Here is a 20,317-nt window from a genome sequence, read left to right on the forward strand (position 1 = left end):
ACTTTTCGTGGCAGCTTTCACAGCAGCAAAGAAATCAATTCAGGCTGCCAGTGGACAATCTACTGGAACTAATGGCAGCACAGGGGGGATGTTTCCAAGCTATGCACCTACTTCCACATTTTAGAACTTACTCTCCTTTTCCTAGTAGGGCATTTTCCATGGGAATTAAGCAAAGCAAGTTGGGGAAACTACACAGGTAATAAAAACCAGTGCTCCAAATAAGGCTTGAATTCATAATCCCAGCAGTAGCCCCCTCTGCGCTAACCAGTTGCACCAGTGCAGGTGCTTCTCAGGCCTTGGCTACACTTGCAAATTTGCAGCGCTGCAGCAGGGTGTGAAAACACACCCTCTCCAGTGCTGCAAATTGCGGCGCTGCAAAGCGCCAGTGCGGTCAAAGCCCCAGCACTGGGAGCGCGGCTCCCAGCGCTCTACGTTATTCCCCACAGGGAGGTGGAGTACGGACAGCGCTGGGAGAGCTTTCTCCCAGTGCTGGCGCTTTGACTACACTTAGCGCTTCAAAGCGCTGCGGCAGCGCGGCAGCGCTTTGAAGTGCAAGTGTAGCCAAAGCCTTAGGCAAAGCTGGGAAGCAGGCAGTTTTCAGTCTCTGTGATTCACACCTTTGCCTGGTAATTGAAAGGCTGATGCAAAGATGCGGCTTTTCAGCCATGAGACTCCAGGACATTTTAACAGGAAGAAAATCTCCTCTGTTTTGGTTTAGCCCCATTTGACTCCTTCTGCCCATCTTCTCCCCCTCCCTCCAGTCTCTTTCCTTCCCCACTGGGGCCGTGCAGAGAGGAGCCCCAGTCAGTCTCTGTCACAGAGTCTGTATCCCATAAAGGGAGGGAGGGGTCGCTCCAAAACACTGATAATGGGGAGGGGAGGGCTGTCTGTGATTAGGGGGAGAAAGGCTGGAGAACTAACAGTGGGGCCCAGAGAAATTCCCCCAGATTGGGGAGATCCCCTGCTGCCCCCCATCAGCCAGCTGTGGGAAGAACAACTTGGGATTTCTTGGGGAAGCCACCTTTAAAAACACAAGTGTAACATGCTAGTTACATTTTAATAAGACCAAAGCCTCCTCAATCCCAGGGTCACAATCACTGGAATGATTTTGCTTTGATATTTTACCGGCCGCAGACACAAAGCGAGTCAAATTACAGTTTCCATTCGGACTCAGTGCACACACAAGAATCCGGAGGCTTTTAATTCCTTAGGTTCTGCTGCCATTTCATTTCTGTCCTGTTCTAAGATTTATCATTGTGCAAAGCAACGTTAGGCCCTTGGGAGTGTCCCCCTCAGTGCTGCCTGCCACCCTTGGGCAATTTAAAAGGGCCCAGGGACCCCCGCCACCACCACCAGCAGCACAAGGGGACTAAGGCAGTTTCCTGCCCGCCCTCACTCCATGTGGCATGCCACTCCCGGGAGCGGCTGGCACGTCCCTGGTGTGGGGGAGGTCTCCGTGCGCTGCCCCGCCCTGAGCGCCAACTCTGCCAACTGTAGCAATAGGAGCTGCAGGGGTGAAGTCTGCGGGCAGCCATGCACAGAGACACCCCTGGTCCTCCCGCTTAGGGGCTGCTGCCAGAGGAGGGTGCAGGTTGCTTTTGGGAGATGCCCGAGGTAAATGCTGCACCCCTCACCCTCTCCTGCACCCCCAACCCCAACCCAGACCCCACACCTGCACCCAAACTCCCTCCAAGAGCTTGCCCCCTGCACACCCTCCTGCAGCACAACCCCCTGACTGAGCCCAGACCCTGCACCCAAACTCTCCCAGAGCCCAGCCCCTCTCCCTCCCACACCCAAACTCCCTCCCAGAGCCTTAGGCAGGTGTGTGTGTGGGGGGGTGGGGCAGGACTTGGTCCCATTCTGGGCACCACCAAAAATTATCCAAACCTGCCGCCCCGTCCAGCCCAACCTTCTGCTGATGCACCTCAGCCCCCACCCCTGCAGGGTTTGAAGCTTCCATTGCTTAAACTCCAGGACACTGAGGGATTTCAGCTCCCCTTTGCCCAGCGGGAACCTTCACCCCACTCCCAACCAGGTTCTTGGCCATGGGATCACTGTAGGGGGGCTGGGTCCCTCGGTGTCTTTTCTCTCTCTGTGACAGGCCAGGGTGCAATAACTGGGGCATCTGAGCACCCAGGACCTTCTGTGGGGCTGCCATTCCCCTTCCCCTTCTGTGGTCTCATCTGTCATTGACTCCAGCCTCTTTTCTATCCATCGTCAGCACCATCCCAAGCCAGCTGCACTCCCTCAAAAAGACAGTGTCCCCTGGTGGGTGTAAATCACTGACCTCTCTCCTCTCTGAGCACTGACTGCCCCTGTGTTTCCTTGCCTCTGAGTCTGTGCAGATGGGACCTTTCCCCTCCAGTGCTGGAGGATTCACCCTTCTCATCTACCCTTGTCCCAAGCAGCACAGTGGGTGGGAATCTTAAATGTACCAAGGTGACTTAGGAGCAGAACACCCACCCACCTACCATGCAATTGGCACTTGCCCCTTACTGAGCAGGATTGAAACTGGTGCAGGGAGACTGCTGGGCCACATCCCAGCTGGGCATGAGCAAAGCAAGAGGGTGAAAAAGTGAACTTGGAGATGCTGGGGATTGAACCCAGGACCTCATACATGCTGTCGAAGAAAAACTCAGTTCTCACTTTTTGTTTGGATGCAGCAAAATCAAATACTTTATTATTTCTCCAGTAATTACAATGGAGGGAGAGAGTGCCATAGGACACAGGGTCCTGGACAGGTCTCTCAACTGGTAAAACAATCACAGCAAGCCTTTATACCTTTTACAGACAATTTCTAGCAATAATACAGACAGTAAAAAACAACAAATACATATTGTTTATACATAAGCTTTCCTCCTATCTCACTAGAAAAACAAGACTGCAAGACTGCACATTGCAAGGTCGTAATAACTTTCACACAATTCACTCTGTCTTACATTACCTTGCTTCCTCACGTCACCAGGGTCACAGTTAACCTAACTCATGCTAACTAACATTCATTAAGATCTCTTCAAAACCTTGTTAATTATTTACTGGCTTCCACACACACAATTGCAAACATACACAAACACATGCATGAATGCAGCCACACACACTCACACACACTTGCTAATATACACAAACACCCGCACAAATCCAGCCAACATCAACACAACTGCTAACAGATGCAAACACATGCACAAATCCAGCCACATGAACACACACACTTGCACAGCCACAAACACAACCCCTACAGCTGTAATAACACCCCCTCCCAACCCTCACAGAAAACCACACAAACACATGCAGAAATCCATCCATCCATCCACACACACACACTCCATCCCCATTCTGTGCACACACCTTGGGTCACTGCGACACTGAATACTTCAATTGGATGGGGGGCCCAGCACCATGGCTATTCCCTGCCCCCCAGGGCTCACAGGGGGTGGATTGGGGGGGTACAGGGGGCATGATCCAGTGCCAGCCAAGGGGGGGTTAGAGATGGGATGGGGGCCGTGGTTTCTGTACCACCCGGTTCCTGGCACAGGCTTCTTCCAGGATTTGCATTTCTTGATAGTTTTCACCCCATCACCGCTTCCTGTCCAGCCCCCTCCTGCTGTGCAAGGTGGTTTAGGGGGGGATGGGAAGAACCCAGGAGTCCTGGCTCCCAGCCCCACCTGTGCTAAGGTACGAGACTCCACTCTAACCCCAGTGCTGGGACTGGAACCTAGGAGTCCTGACACCCATCTTCCTTTCCTATAACCACTAGACCCCACTCCTACCCTTTTGGGGAGCCAGGACTCCTGGGTTCTGTCCCCAACTCTGGGAGCAGAATGGGGTCTAGTGGTTAGAGCAGGAGGAGCCAGGACTCCTGGCTTTGATTCTCACTGCTGCTGTTTGACCCTGGGCCTCAGTTTCTCCTCCCACTTTTTGGGTATGGAGCCTCTAAACTCTCTGGGGCATGGCCTGTATCTTGCTGTGTCTGGGCAGCGTCTGGCCCAACGGGGTCTGATCTCAGCTGGGGCAGGGACTGTCTCTGTGTCTGTGCAGCCCCTGGCGCAACGGGGGCCTTGATTCTGCCTTGTCAATGGCAGCGCAGAAAGCCCTAGCGCCAAAAGAAGATGTGGGAGGGGAAGCTTTGCAAAAATCGGTCACACCAATAGGAAACCAGTCCCAGCAGTTTGTGACTTCACTTCCCAAAATTAGACACACACACACACACAGAACCCTGCTCAAACCGTGCCCTTTGCCAATGCACCACCTCACCTCGTCCAGGGATGTCTAGGTGGGGAGCTCAGTGTGGGAGCGGCACCATCAAGGTAGGTTCTGGAGATGGTCCTCCAGGTGTAGATGTCTCGGCTCCAACTGGCACTGGGCTCACGCTGGGCTGTGTTCAGTTTCTCTCTCTGGTGTGCGCCCCGGCTCCACAAACGCCCCCGCCCCCTGCTCTTTCCTTCTGGTACAAAAAATATCCTCTTCCTTCGCCCCAGAGAGAGACACCCACGGTGCTGCTCAGCACCCGCCTTCCCCCCGCCTTCCCCCATTCCCAGGAGCGTGCGGGAAGAGGGTCGGGATTGGGGAGAGCCCGTGTCCCGAGGGGAGGGTATGGGGGGGCTTGTCCCCTCCTCGGAGTATGGGGGTTCCAGTAGGCACCTGTGGATGGTCCCCCCAAGCAGGGCCAGGACGGAAATGGGAGGCCTGTTCCCCCAACATGGAGAATCGGGTGAAACCTTACTTAACGGGTCAGTCTGTCCTTTCTCTGACTCTCCCATTCCAGCTTCAACTAGCGCTTGTGGTTCATTCGTTCTTTTTCATTCCTTTCCTTCTCTAGCTTGTATGTTCCTGCTTTCTTTTTCCCCCTCTACCTTTCACGCTCTTCCTTTCTTTCCTTCTTTTTCTAATGTTTTTTTCTCTCCCTTATTTCTTTCTCTGCCTTTTACGTTCTTTTCACTCTCTCTCTCTCTCTCGCTGGTTATTTTTTTCACTCACTCTTTTTCCTCGCTCCTTCCAAGCCAAGCGGGTTCTCCTCGCACACAGATTTTGACAGGTTTTCCTCCTGATCAGCAAGTGGATTAAGCACGTCTTCAGTGGGGGTTTGTCATACCAGGGAGCAGGCTGGCTGGGTGTCTCTGTGGCTGTCTGCTGTTCATGCATAGGCATGGTCCTGCCCTCCTCTGGCCCTGACCTCGGTTGCTCTGTAGCTTTTAAGCCTTCCCTTGGAGCTGTCAGCACCAGCCGCCTCTGCTCTAGGTGCCCAGAGGAGGAGAGGTGTGCTGGGCTCCAGCCTGGGACTCTTCCTCCCTCCTGCCTAGCCCTGACTGGGAAGCCTGGCCCTGGCCCTGGCCCTCCTTCCTTTAAATACCATGTGGGCAAGAGGAAGAGTGTGGCAGCTGCAGGGACCAAAGTTGTGGGCATCAGGTGAAGCAGCGAGAAACAACCATATGGTCAAACCACAGGACTCTCTAGCCAGACTGTTAAGTTCTAGGACCCCAACCTATAGCCACCAGCCCATTGAATCAGCCAGACCAAAGACCTATCTCCAGTGGGCATCAGTCACCCAGAGTGAGGGAAAAAACTCACTCTAGTTCACCCTGAGAGAAGGTAGCCAAACACATTGAGCTCCAGTGCTTTGTAGCAAAGCAACATATCTCCACAAGGTCCCACTGAGATTTGAACTCAGATTCCAGGATTCAAAGTCCTGAGTGCTGCCCATTACACCATGGGACCTGCTGCCATTTTGTTTTCTAGACCCCTGTGACTCTCAGCTGGCTGGTTTGCACTCTGCACTTATTGCTTCCCACCATCAGCTTCCTCTCGCAGGACTCTCTCTCCTCCTCCAGCGACTATAGTCCTGCTCTACCGGATCCGTGGGTCCTGCCCTCAGACCCCACATCCCCCTGCTTTGTCTCCGTTCCCTGCAGGCTGCAAAAATGTCAGGGGAGGCTGCTTCTCCCTTCACTCAGTGCTCCCGCTCATATCGGCCAGCTGCAGCCTCATCTCCTGGAACTCGGGCAGCTGTTGCTTGATCCGATCGTACAGTCACACACTGACTGGCTCCCCTGCCTGGATGGTCTTGTGGAAATCCCATAGGCGACGCTGCAGGACTCGGAACCACTGGTTTCTTTAATGTTGCGGTGTTTGCCCGACCGCCAAACAAAGCCGCCAACTCCTCCCTCACCGACTCCCACCAATCCCCCTGGTTACCATAGAACCCTCTGATGCTTTCCCATTCTGCCAACACCACCAGGCCTCACCCCCTGCTCCTTTATCTTGCAAGCTCTGGATGTTCAGCTTCCAATATCCTCTGCTGTGGGTCAGCTAATTGCCCACTTTGAGCACATGGTGAGAGCTGCGTGATCCGAACTGTCCATTGGCACCACCCTGCACTGGGCTGTTGACGTGCTCTCCTTCACGGAAATCTGGTCAATGCGACTCCTGGCCTGTCCCCGCAGAAAGGTGTATTCCCTCTGCAGCTGGTGTGAGCTCGGGTCAGAGGAATAGGAGGCTACCACCCGCCCTCCACTGGTTCCACTGTGGAGAAACACGTCCTCTAAGCCAACCTCACTACAGACCTTCGCCAGGTAGTGCTCATCGTAGAATAGTTTCCTCTGACCATCAGGAAAACAGGACCAGCAGTCCTCGGGCCGGCTGCAACAATTGAAATCCCCACCCCCCCAACACTGTGCGGTCCAGAGGGATGGTGTCAGTTCCTTCATAGAACTTTCCTTTTAAGCCTTAATTGGGGACCATACACACTAATATAGCCAGAACTAGTGCCATGGAGCACAAAGCCCACCAGTAATGCTCTCCCTGGTTGGCGCTCCAGCACCTTCTGTACTCACACCATGAATGTGAAGAACAAGACTCCAACCCCATCATTCTTCACTGGCCTGGATGACCAGAGAGATGGCCTTTCCACCAATCACCATCAAGCTACTCTAGAGTTGTTAATGTGTATTTCCTGAACACCCACCCTGTCCAAGTCCAGCTGCTCCAAGGCAATGAACATCAAGCGCCTCCTCCTGGGCCCCCAAATCCCTTCCACCTTCCACATGGCCACTTTTACAGATGCCCCTTTCAGGGTACTGCCCTCGCTCAGCTCCACAGAGGAGTTTTCATCCCCTATTCCTGCCTGTCACTGCCCAGCACCCCCTCTGGCACCATTCCTGCCTCACTCTCTTCCTGCCACATTGGGTCCACCAATAACTCATGTAGGAGAGACAGCTCCCATCTCTCATTGTTAAAGGTGAGGCCAGCAGCACACAGGTTTTTTTCCTTATTGCAGAGCCCAAGCTCAGGGACTCACCTTGGGTGCAGGCACTGCTGTGCTCCCAGAATACAAGCCCCCACTGTACAAAGAGGGATGAAAGGGCCTGCTAAAGACTGGGATTGAACGAGCAAACTTTAGATCTTCAGTCTAACACTCTCCTAACTGAGCTGCTTTGGCAGCTGTAGGGCAGTATTTTGGCCTGTTGCGTCTCTTTCCGGCAGGTTTTTGCAGCAGTTGCACACAAAAAGGACGTCATTGTGAGTGGCCCATGAAGACAAGACTCGCTTTTGCCTGCCTTGCTCAGCTTGACTTGCTGCCTCACGCTGTTCCTGCCCTAGTGCCCGGGTTGACCTGGTAGTGGAAGGGGACTGGGGACCAGTGGTGTGGGGAGGAGGTTGAGCTGGACCCTGAGCTAGACTAGACCCTGGCGGTGAGAGTCTGGCCACCACTTGCCACCCCCCCCCCCCCGTTGTCCTGGCTTCCCCCACTGGGCGTCATTTTGGCAGGGAAGTGGGGCTTCTGCCTCTACTCCCCAATTTTAGCTGCTTCCCCTGCTCCCCCCAGCTACGCTACCGAGTGGAAGCGTCCTGTGCTGGGGAGCTCCCAGAAGTTATTAAGGGACAGAGACTCCTTGATGCCCTTAGTAACAAAGGTTTGGGGGTCACCGAGGCCAGTAAGGGGGTCACTGTGTCGGCCCTATAACCCTGGGTGTCAGGTCACTGTCCAGCTTTGATCTAGCGATCGGATCCCAACAACCGACCAGCAGCCCACAGCCTCCTTCCGGGTCTGCCCCACCTGGTTACTCCTTACAGGCCGACCTTACCCCCCTTCCAGCCCCGGATTCGCCCCCTAATCATCCTACTGCCACAGCCGTGGAGGTGCTGAAGGAGGGAGGGGTGACTCTAGGGTGGGGTTCTTCTCTAAAGATGGCTGGCAGAAAGGTGGTGCTGAGTTCTGTCAGCCACCTGCCCAGTTACCTCGCTGCCAGGGGATGCAGACGTTTCTGTAAGGCGATTAAATGGGTATTTGGCTTCTGAGTGAATGTGAGGAATGTGCAATCCTGAGAGGGAATTTCCATCCTTCTTTTTACTGCTTTTCAGGGCCCCAGTGGCCTAATGGATAAGGCATTGGCTTCCTAAGCCAGAGATTGTGGGTTCAAGTCCCATCTGGGGTGGAAAAACTCCTTCCTTCTTTCCTGTATATTGCAACAAAGCCTTGGTGGTATGTTCCCCAAGGAAGCTGGGAGACGTTTGAACCCAAAGTACTGGATCTTGGGAGCAATCCCCCAGAAACAGCATCTTCCACTTGACCAATGCTTTCTAGACCCATCAGTAGCAAACACTTAATACTAGTGTTTGTCTGAGAATAGAAGGAAGGGGAGTGTTTACTCGGACACCTCAGTGAGTGAAACAGACAGAAAGAACAAGGCTGTCCTGAAAGAGAATGGATCTGTCTGGAGACAAAGCAGAACCTGAGAATGAGCAACAGTGTGAAAAGAAGAACTTCAAATGTGTGTTTGGTGTTAGATAGGTTGGTCTGACAAATTTCAAGAAAATACCAATGCTTGTAGACTGATGCAGACACTGGCTGCTTCTGATCTTTTACTGAGAATTCATTGAGAAATATTTTCCTTAACTGTGTTATGGAATATTAGGTGGGCTATGAAGGCACCATTCCTCCTGCTTTCGCCCTTCGAGACAACACGGCTACATGGCATGCGGCCAGTGTTCACCTTCCAGTCAACTGCTAGAGAAGACAACACAGACAGGGATGGCAGCAGGGCAGACTGGAGCTCCGCGGAGATGTTGGGACCAGGTCTCATCAATGGGGAGGTGGCCACCCCAGCATGCACAAGGCTGAGCGAGTAAGTGCGGTGTGTGCTCCATGGTGCCCCTACTCACTGCACATGGTGGTGGAGGGCAGTTACTGAGTTCGGTTGGTTTAGGAAATTTAGGGCTTGGCTACACTTGCAGATGTAGAGCGCTGGGAGTTAAACCACAGCAGGGAAACCGCTGCCGTGTGTTCACACTGACAGCTGCAAGCGCACTGGAGTGGCCACATTAGCAGCTCTGGCAATGCCACAGAGAGCAGTGCAGTGTGTTAGCTATCCCAGTGTGCAAGTGGCTGCAACGTGCTTTTCAAACGGGGGACGGGGGTGGAGTGTGACAGGGAGCGTGTTGTGTGTACGTGGGGGGAGCGACAGTGTGTTTGGGGGCTGAGAGTGTGTCAGCATGCTGTCTTGTGTGTTCGAACAGCAGCAGACCCCCACCTCCCCTCATACACACTCACAACAGCAGCAGCATTCCACACTAATGGTTGCTTTGTCCCAGAGCAGATAAGCAGCTGGCTGTCAGAAACGGAGCTTTGAAAGGGGATAGCCGCATGCCTGCAGCCGATTTCAAAACAATGACCAGAGTGGGCACTTGACTTCAGGGGATTATGGGACATTTCCTGAGGCCAAACACAGTGCAGTGATGCAACACATCGTCCACACTGATGCCCGGGTATTTCAGCAGGGCTCAGCAAGCTTTATGCTTCTCATGGAGGTGGATTACCCAGAGTGCTCCACCTGGAGAGCCCAGGTGCTCCATGTGCCTTGCCAGTGTGGACACCTCAGGAGTTAGGGCACCCGGGGCTGCTTTAATGGGCTCTAACTTGCAAGTGTAGCCAAGCCCTTAGACTTTGTCACTTGTGTGACTTACTTGTCTATTGTAATAAATACAATAGACGTGCAATGGTCAGAAATCGCACCAGCAGAGAAGTATATTAAAGGGAAACCCTAAGGAAATTAAGAGTTTAAATTATCCTCCACATGTCCCGTGTCCCACTGAAATGAATCCAACCCACAGGGCACGTGGGCAGAAGTATCGGTGTCAGGATGCTACATTGTTAGCACAGTAAATGAAGCTGCAAAATAAATGATGTTTAAATGACCTCACTCTATTTTTTACAATCCGGTGTTAAGAGGTAATAGATACAGATGGACACCAGGCAGGGTTGTTTGGAGGATGAAGCCTTTATGCTTCCATCTCCCACCACTGTCAAGTTTTAGCCAATTAGGACAAGTCAGCAAATAAGAACAACCTCATGTCTCAGTAACTGCTACAGGTAGCAAAGTCCTACAGGGAGCAGTTTCTGGCACTACACCTGCGCAGCTCTGCTCCCCGGCTCTTCTTGGGCTCCTGCTCTCTCCTTAGCTCCGCCCCACTCTGACCCAGGCAGTTCCAGCTCCCACAGAGGATGGGACCCCCTGGCCTGGTGACTTCCTCATTACACTGCCTGGCCTGTCAGTGCGGCTAACTTGGAAATTTGGCCTCTCCCCATTGCCCAGGGGACTGTCAGTCTCAGGGTCCTGATTTCCCATTGGCCCTTTCCCCTTCTACTGGGACTGGGAACTAGCCAACCAAAACCCCCACTAAGCTTTAGTAAGGGGCCAACAGTCCCTTACATGAGCCGGCCCCATGAGGGTCACTGATGGCCAGAGAAGGCAGCATGAGCTGGTGCCATGGTGTAATGGGCAGCACTCAGGACTCTGAATCCTGCAATTTGAGTTCAAATCTCACTGGGACCTTGTGGTAAAGCCGTGGAGCTCACACTGCTCCACTTCCCTGTATACAGCTCTGCAAGAGCCATTTTTTCCCCTCCTGCTGGATGGGTCAGGGCTCTAGAACTGACACCTGAGGGTTGGGATTCTCACGGCTTCACCTGGTGCCCTCAAGTCTGGCACTTGCCACTGTGCTTGAAGGAAGCAGGGCTGGGCAGGTGGGAGTCCGGCACCTCTCCTCCTCTGGGCACCTAGAGCAGAGGCGGCTGGTGCTGACAGCTCCAAGGGAAGGCTTAAAAGCCACAGAGGTCAGGGCAAGAGGAGGAGAGGACCATGCCTATGTGTGGCCAGCAGACAGCCACAGGGCCAGCCTGCTCCCTGCTGTGCTGAACCCCACTGAAGGCCACCCACAGGCCAGCATGCAGGGCGGCTGCTGATGCTCTGTGGCCAACATCAGAAGAGGGTAGGAAAGCAGGGCCAGCCCCCCTGGTGGGGCCTCTGACCGTTCCCACTCATGGTGCTCACTTTGGAAGTGGAGCCGCCCATTTTCTTTGGCAAGTCAGGAAGGGCAAAGGTGAGACTGGAAGCACCTGGGACTCATGCCCCAGCCTTTGTGACACCCAACCCCCAACTCCTTCCCGGGGCTCTAGCTGAAGCCAGAGCATTGGCCTGAGTGGCCAAGAAGAGGTTCCAGCCCTGAAGGGAGCAGGACTTGCAGCACAAAGTGAGCACAACCACGAGGGGACTCAAATCCTGAATCATCGGATCCACAGGGAGATGCCTTATCCTTTAGGCCACATGATGAGGGGGTCTAACCTCTTCTTTGGAAAAGCCGGACACTGTGTTTCTCAGGTCATCTGCTGAGGGGGCCGAGACACTCTGGGCACAAGAAGTTAAGTTCCCAGTGACAAGTGAGACTTAATTGTATGGGGCCAGGTGCAGGGCTTTGGCAGGGAGGCTCGGGCATGGGGGATTGAGGTGCAGCGGATGGACCGGCTGTCTAGGCACAGAGATTTAGTCTCCCTGAGGAGGAGGAGGAATCCTGCTGACAGGCAGTGGCTGTGCAGAAAAAGAGGAGGGGTTCCTGGGACTTTTTTTGCCTCTCTTTTGCCTGCGTGCTCACTCTTGCCTGCACACTGGGATAATCACTCTTGTGGTGAACAGTGAAGCTATTTTTCAACAAACCCAGGTAGCTCAGTTGGTAGAGCATCAGGCTCTTAATCTGAGGGTCCAGGGTTCAAGCCCCTGTCTGGGTGCTCAGCTTTTAAGTTGCCTTGTGTGCCAGGAGCCAAACTCTGTTCACAGCCACACAGGGATTCCCAGAAGCTGCGGCCATTTCCTGGAAAGGTTCCTTTCCTTAGCAATCAGGAGAGAGGCCGCAGGAGCAGGTGTAGAAAGCGCAGTCTCTGGCCCCCAGGAAGTGCTGTGGGGCCAGGTGCTGAGAAAGCCCAGAGGGGGAGCAGCAGAGATGAGGGGAAGAGAGACAGAGAAGCAATGAGGACAGAACACAAGTGTACAGGGGGCATCTGGTCTGGCTATTGTGGGGAACTTCCCTGGTTTATACATGACCCTGGTGGAATTGGCCAGTGGAAGGATCTGAGTCCCCAGCCCCTTACCCAGAGGCTGCCTGACCTGGAGGACTGTTAGGATACAGAGATTCAGGCCTGTCTGCAAAGGCCTGTACTTTAAGAATTTAGGTGTATTTTTATCACTTAGCTAGTTATAAAGGTATAAAAGAAAGAATAAAAAATCACTGTCTGTCTGTGTAATGGCCTTCTCTCACTGTGACAGTCTGAGGCCTGGTTCCTCGGCTAAGCAGCAAAGGGAAGTGTATGGTCACATCCTCACATTCCCAACTAGTCACACTGAAATAAGGTGCTACTGGGCTATTAGGAATACAGTCCTGCCCTGATATTCCTATCACCTCCAGAGAAAGGGAAACTTAGTTTGGTAGCATCCTGCCTGGCAAGAACTCACTTATCAATAGACACAGCTGGAAAACCCTTATGTCTGTATAGATGTAGTTGTGAAATCCTCCCTTCTGTATTGTTTTGTATGTTTATTTACATGGTCTCTGTCTGGGTCTGTGATTGTTTCTGTCTGCTGTATAATTAATTTTGTTGGGTGTAAACCAATGAAGGTGGTGGGATATAATTGGTTAAATAACCATGTTACAGTATATTAAGATTGGTTAGTTAAATTTCAGTAAAATGATTGGTTAAGGAATAGCTAAGCAGAACTCAGGTTTTACTATATAGTCTGCAGTCAATCAGGACGGTGGGGGGAGGGGGGAAAGGGGACCAGGGACTGGGGATGGGGGTGGGATCCTGTTTTGCTACCGGGGGAAATGGGAACAGGGGATGGGAACAGAAACAGGGACACAGACAAGGCTCTGTGTTGTCAGAGCTGGGAAGGGGGACACTAAGGAAGGAAACTGGAATCATTGCTTGCTGGACGTTCACCCCAATAAACATCAAATTGTTTGCGCCTTTGGACTTCGGATATTGTTGCTCTCTGTTCATGCGAGAAGGACCAGGGAAGTAAGAGGGTGAAGGAATAAGCCCCCTAACACTGTCATTTGTTGCTCTAGGCTCCATATGTACGTGCACATTCACATCCCACTCCTGACACAATCACTGTCTTCTATCTGACGAAATAGCCTAATTTCAACCTCTCCTGTAACATTACACCACCAACTATTTAGCATTTGTATGAGAGAAGTTGGAAGGAATTCAAACATCTTCAAACGGCAAAACTTTTCCCCCGACCTGGTCAGTGAATTCTATGGTGAGAAACTTTCTGTGCATTTCAGTTTCTTGTATTGTTGGATGGGGCCTGAGGTGCTGGAAGGGAAATGTCCATGGAAAACTTGGACATCACTGTTGTCCGGAAAAAGGCAGGTGTTAGACACAATCGCTTCTCGTATTCCCATGGAATCCGAGTCTAGCTGAAGAATTACTGTCTATCCTAGAGAGAATCATTCCATTGTAAATACAAATGAAATGAGATCTTCAGGTCGAGTCAGCACCTTTTAAAAATATTTACTGAGCAAAAAGCCATTCTTTGCCTTGTTGATAAGGACAAGAAGCCCTCTTTGCCTTTCCATTTCAAATGCGAAATGAATGGAGATTTTCATTGAAAAACTTCTGGTTTTTAGGGGGAATTGAACCCAGGCCATGGCTGTTAAAACACCAGAGCCTACTGCTTAAAGGACCAGAGAGGACTGTTTTTTTCTGACAGCCAGTGTTGTTTTTCTCAGCCTCCTACGTCACCAATGTCAGACTCTGAGTGCAGTTAAGCTCTGGAATAGGCTCCCAAAGGCATCTGTGGTGTCTCTGTCCTCAGAGGTTTTTAAGAACAGGTTGAACAAACCTCTGTCGAGGATACTCTGCATATACTTGGTCCCATAGACAACCTGCTCTGGCTCTATCTGCTACCTTCATCGTGTTTGGATGTAAAGTGGGAAATGATGGGGAAACTGGCCCCTCTTTCAAGTTTAAATGTTGTAACTTCTACATCTAGACCGGGGTGGCCAACCTGAGCCAACGTAACTGCCAAACGTGCACCTTTGTATGCAACTGCTGAGTCAGTTATGAACCTTGCTACCATTATCATTATCCCTTTGAAATAACGATGGTGATGGACACTTGGCTGTATATCCCAGAGTGCTCTGGACATCTACAGGCTGCATTAGCCAATCCAACCATTTGGCACTTACAGATGGGCACCTCTGTATTGTGCCTGAGTCTTGTACAGCTATGAATGGCTGGTAGATGCCGATACTTTCCCGTCTTTTTAACCAGCACTAATACCAGGCCAGGCCAGGGCTGGGAAGAGAGAGAGAGCAGCAGGTTTCCACTATTGTGGCTGTCTCGCTTTTTCTTGACTAGCTTCACCTCTGCACCAACTTGTGTTTTTCATATGTGAGCCTGGCTAGCTCAGTTGGCAGAGCATCAGACTTTTAATCTGAGGGTCCAGAGTTCAAGTCCCTGGTCAGGTGAAAAACTTCTCACTGTGAGTATAAAAAACTGTCTTTCTGGAGTGTTGTTCTTTCTCTCAGGATTTTGCCTTTCCTAAGAAGGGCCTTTCTTGGGGGGGTTGAAGGAGCAACTCCTTGACATCCCCTCTGTCCTTGCAGGCTGGAGGAATAAAGGCCTCTGGGCATAGAGCATGTTCCTCCCCTGCAGACACAAACACACAGAATATTCATAAGGAATTAGAATTAGAATCCACCAATTTCCTTCGGAGCTTGTTTCTGTCGTGAATCATCCTCGCTGTTGAATATTTGTGCCTTAGTTGTAATATGAATTTGTCTCTTTTCACCTTCCAGCCATTGGGTCTTGTTATGCCTTTCTCTGCTCGATTAAAGGGCCCTTTCATACCCAATATTTTCTCTCCATTAAGGCCCTTCAACACTTCAGTGAAATCACCTTTCAATCTTCTTTTGATAAGCTAAACAGGTTGAGCTCGTTCAATAGCAAAGAGCCACCAAATGTTCTGAGGGCTGGATAAAAATGTCTTCTAGGGAAAGTGGTGGATTCTCCATCTCTTGATATCATTTAATGAAGACTAGATGCCTTTCTGGAATGTGTTTGCCCAAAAGTAGCTATTGTGTCATACAGGAGGCCTGTGATATGCAGGGGGTCAAATAAGATGCTCTAGTGGTCTCTTCTGGCCATAAAGTTGACTAATTTCTGAAAAACTGAGTGTAGCATTGGGAGCAGCATCTGATGTTTTCCTGTCTAGCCGGCTTGCTGCCTAGAACGAACGCTCCTTGAGTGGGGTGATCCACAGGGAGTAGCTCAAACCTCCACAGTGCCTGGCCAGGGGCAGGACATTAGCACAGCAAGGGAGGGGTGTGGCAGTGACATCACAAAGGCCTTTTGCAGGACCTCAGACTATTGGTCCAAGGAGGTGGGGAGGTGGTGACCTCACAGAGAGATGCTGACATCAGCCAGGCAGGACAGGGCTGAGGGGCCAGGGAAACCTCAGAGACCCCTGTGGCTTTGCTTCAGCAAGTCTCCTTCTCCAGGTCTCTCTCTGAGGACTGAGGGAGTATTCGGGTTCACGTACGTGAGCGCCAGGAGGAACCTCTTTTGAGTTTTCTCCTTCCCTTTTAGTGATTTTACTAGAAAACAGCCGTCCCTGTTTAGAAGGTAAGAGCCTCCTGGAGGGAAGGGGTGTCATCGGTGTGTCACAGTTCGGATGCCAGTGGCCCCCCTACAGGAAGTTCCCACCACCCGGCTCTCTGTTTGCAGGGCGGGAGAGAGCAGCATCCACGGCAGTGATTTGCTCCTGGCTGCCGGAGCAGAGCAGCAGGCTCAGCTGTCAGTACTTCCCAGAGCGATGAAAGGGGAGGGGCCCATGGCTCTGTAGCAGGAATGCAGGGCAGGCGAGTTCACAGCGGGCATTGTGGGATACTGGGAAGGCCAGTTATGGTGATATAATGAACAGCAGCATTTACTCTGTTACTTTAAGTTTGCTGCAAAAAGCTCTAGACCTCTCATCGAAGTCGTTTTATTTTGTCAGCAAAACAGGGCACTTTTGTCGCCAGACATGGCATTGCAGTGTGTACACCAGCCACAAGCTGCCGACCGAGGTAGCGTTGTGTGTTTTTCACACACCTGAGCAATATAATTCTGCTGAAACAACTTTGTAGTGCAGACCTGGCCAAAGATTCACTCACACACAGCGCTTGCAAGGAAAACCTCACCTGCTCCTCTGCTTTGCAGAATCCAAACACAAGCAAAGCTTGTCAGGCCCTGGTGGTGATAGCAGGGAGTCAGGTGTGGGCAGACAGTGTGTTTTAGCTACCTACAGGCACCATGGCTTAGCTGGTTAAAGCATCTGTTTCGTAAACAGGAGATCCTGGGTTCAACTCCCAGTGGTGCCTTGTTGACTGGTTGTTGGGGCACCTGCTATTGGCTACTGTCAGAAGACAAGGTTCAGAGCTAGATGGGCCTTTGGTCCAGCCCAGTGTGGTTTTTCTTATGGTTTAAATAACACTCCCAGGCACTGATAATAGAGTTACTGAAAGTTTGGGAGTTAGGAGCGGGTAGGTCAGTGGTCCAGTCCCCTCATAGATGACCCCCTCCCTCTGGGACAGGGGCAGGTCTGAGTTCTCACCCAAATGCTCATTGTGGCTGCCAGAATCTGTGAGCAGCTTGTTTAGTTTACAGCAAAGGTTGAGTCCTGCTTTGTGCACCATGTGTGAGAATGAAAATCCTAAACTGCCCTTTGAAATAACGAATGCAGCAGGACGTGTTATTGTCCCTGCCCCAAAGCAGACAGACCAATGGAGAAATGCCATTGAGTCCACGGTAATACTCCCCTGCCATTTTACCTTTTTTGCTGGCTAAATTCCTTCTTATCTGCCCGGCCCAGGCTGTCCTCTGCCTCAGCTGCTGCTCCCGGCCTGCTCTAGAGTCAAACACGCAGGGCCCCCAGGGGAACAGAGGCTGGGACAGGGCAGCAGCCTGGGTTGGGCTGGAAAGATGCTGGGAGTTTTCGTTCCCTGAGAACTGGCCTGGCTCCCTTCTCAACAGCAAACAAATCAATTCCACGTCCCCTCCCCAGAAAAACCAGCCTGGAGCCAAGGGCAGCAGGGGATGATTCCCTGCAGTTCCCACCGAGGCAGGAGAGAACCCAGGGTGTTTCTAGCAGAGCTTATGGAACTGACGTGGGGAAACCAGCCTTTACTAACAGGCAGTTCCAGTTTAAGCTCAGTGTTTTTACAATTTTTACAACATTAAATAACCCTTCAATCGTAGTGTCACCATCCATAAAATTGCTTCAGCCTTATACGTTCCCAGGTGCACAACTAAACATCTCTTCAAATCCAAGGGAGTGGAGATCAGTCAGTGTTCAGAGTCATCCCACATAGAAGAACCATGTTGTGGTACATACTGGCCCCATCATGTTGCCATGGCCTTTACCTCCTCTCTGTTAAAAGTTTTAGTATTTTGCACAGAAACTTTCTTCCCTCAGGAGAGACCTGGGAACCAGGGCTGCCAGCCAGACAAACACCCTTAAGAGTAGGCGTAACCTGTCAAAAATGATCTCCCTCCTTCAGTTCAGTAACACCCTGAAATGTTACTTATCCCGGCAGAGCCAGAGGATTGAAAGCAGCTACATCAAACCCCTGTGTAGCTAACAGGAATGAACACAAACACTCCCTTGTATCTGAAGTGATGTTTAGTTTTACCCTTTGTTAACTGCAAGACTAAAGGGAAAGGCAGTGGTGGTGCCAGATATTAAGAGTGAAACACGAAACAATCATCATAGTTATGCCCATAGTGACTGCAAAATCTTTCTATATACTTCTTATTATCATCAGTGTATTATTTTGGCCTCAGAGCAGGGAATGTGTCCCTCATGCTGCTTTTAGGTCACTAGGTGCTTTGGAAACAGGAGGGCTCTGAGTGTAACCTATAGCACACATGGCCCATATGGGGCTGTAGCTCAGTGGTAGAGCACATGCTTTGCATGTATGAGGCCCTGGGTTCAATCCCCAGCATCTCCAATTCTTTTCACCCTGCTGCTTTGCTCATCCCCAGAGGGGATGGGGCCCACCAGTCTCCCTGCAGGAATTTTAATCCTGCTCAGTGAGGGGCAAGTGCCAATTGCATGGAAGGTCTGGGGGGGTTTCTGCTCCTAAGTCACCTCGGTACATGTAAGATTCCCACCAGCTGTGCTGCTTGGGACAAGGGTAGATGAGAAGGGCGAATCCTCCAGCACTGGAGGGAAAGGTCCCGTCTGCAAAGACTAGACTTATTTCTTGTCTGGACCCAATCTTTTCACCTGGTATAGCCCTTGTTCCAGCTCAGTTGGTAGCTAGGGGATGTCTCATGACTGCAGCCATGTTTGTTCAGTTCCACCCCCTTATACAGCTTTGGTACAAGGCAGGAATCTTTTGTCTCTCTCTTGGGGAAGAGCCCCAGGTTTAAGATGGATTCCTGTACCAGGTGACATGGTCACATATCCCGTGAGACCCCCAAGCCTTCATTCTTCCTGGCCTGACTCACAGATGGTGCAGGACAGAGCCATCTCCAGTCAATTGTCCTGGTTAATGGGAGCCATCAAGAGTCCAAACCACTGTTAATGGCCCACACTTTGCATCATTACAACAGGACCTCAGAGTTATAGTTCATATTTCTAGTTTCAGATCCAAGAATGATCGGTTCATACAAATAGGATGAACACACACAGTAGATTATAAGCTGTGTAATGATACCTCACAAGACACCTTTTGCATGAAGCATTGTCCAGTCACTTTATATTCACACTCATTAGCATATTTTCATAAAATCCTATGGAGTGCAACGTCACAGCAGGGAAAGGGTTTTACTGCAGCACCTGGGAGCAGTTGAGTTTCATGTTCAGGCTGTGGTATGAGTTCCTCCAGGTTTCTCGTAAGCACACAAGGACCTTAGCGGGTGCTCTTGATACAGGAATTGCCCAGACATGATAAAGTGATGGGAATTGCATTTTCCTTTTTTATTTCTGTATTTCCAATGACATTTCTGTTTGTGATTTCGTTTTGCTTTGTATAACTGTGTTTTCTCCTGGATTTGATATTTAACGAAAAAAAGAATACGGCCTCAGGGCACCAGATGGAGGAGCAGGCGGGGCTAGGACTGCTAAGAGAACAAGAGTAGCAGGTTTTCTGTATTGTTTCCTGCCCTCATTTTTTCTTGACTAGTTTCTCTTCTGCATGAAATTTGCCTCTTTAAAATGTGAGCCTGGCTAACTCAGTTGGCAGAGCATCAGACTTTTAATCTGAAGGTCCAGGGTTCAAGTCCCTAGTCAGGCAAAGAAACACTTTCCCCCTGTGACATCCCCAAGGATTTTTAGAAGGACTCTCCTTCACTTTAGTTTTTCCTTTTCAGGACATGGCCTTTCCTAGGAAGGGCCCTTTACTGCCTGGGACTGAAGGTGCTACTGCCTCACCTGTCCACTGGCCTCACAGTCTGGAGGAAGAAAGGCCTCTGGGCCTGCAGCAAAGTGCTGGGTGCTGACTTTCTGAGCAAATGCAGGGCTGGCCAGAGAGGCATCTTCCCACTGAGTCCTCCCTGCCAGAAAAAATTGTCCCCAGGGGTGGCTCCAGGCCCCAGCACACCAAGCGCGTGCTTGGGACAGCAAGCCGCAGGGGGCGCTCTGCCGGTCGCAGCGAGGGCAGCAGGCAGACTGCGTTCGGCAGCATGCCTGCAAAGGGTCCGCTGGTCCTGCGACTTCGGCGGACCTCCTGCAGGCAAGCCGCCGAAGGCAACCTGCCTGCCGTGCTTGGGGCGGCAAAATGCCTAGAGCCGCCCCTGCCCACAGAGTCCTCCCTGCTGGAAGTCTACAGTAATCAACAGGTGCTCTGCTGGTCCCATGGTGTAAGGGCCAGCACTCAGGACTTTGAATCCTGCAATCTGAGTTGAGGTCTCAGTGGAATCTGAGAACAATTCCTGTGCCACAAACCCTGCGGGGCCTTCCAAGGCTCTGTCTTGCTTTCTCAAAGGCCATGAAAGCCACTA

The 20,317-nt window shown here is 51.4% G+C and overlaps 5 non-coding genes across 5 annotated transcripts; 4 read left to right on the forward strand and 1 right to left on the reverse strand.

Moving 5' to 3' along the window:
* Positions 1-5,640: 5,640 nt before the first annotated feature.
* Positions 5,641-5,712, reverse strand: TRNAQ-UUG. The gene has a single exon. It is a non-coding gene; the product is annotated as a tRNA-Gln (tRNA).
* A 2,644-nt stretch (positions 5,713-8,356) lies between these two features.
* Positions 8,357-8,429, forward strand: TRNAR-CCU. The gene has a single exon. It is a non-coding gene; the product is annotated as a tRNA-Arg (tRNA).
* A 3,553-nt stretch (positions 8,430-11,982) lies between these two features.
* TRNAK-CUU lies at positions 11,983-12,055 on the forward strand. Its single transcript has one exon. It is a non-coding gene; the product is annotated as a tRNA-Lys (tRNA).
* Positions 12,056-16,618: 4,563 nt separating this feature from the next.
* TRNAT-CGU lies at positions 16,619-16,692 on the forward strand. Its single transcript has one exon. It is a non-coding gene; the product is annotated as a tRNA-Thr (tRNA).
* Positions 16,693-18,249: 1,557 nt separating this feature from the next.
* On the forward strand, positions 18,250-18,321 carry TRNAA-UGC. The gene has a single exon. It is a non-coding gene; the product is annotated as a tRNA-Ala (tRNA).
* Positions 18,322-20,317: the final 1,996 nt, after the last annotated feature.

This window comes from Mauremys reevesii, linkage group 12 (genome assembly GCF_016161935.1).
Source record: "Mauremys reevesii isolate NIE-2019 linkage group 12, ASM1616193v1, whole genome shotgun sequence".
Taxonomy (NCBI): Eukaryota; Metazoa; Chordata; order Testudines; family Geoemydidae; genus Mauremys; species Mauremys reevesii.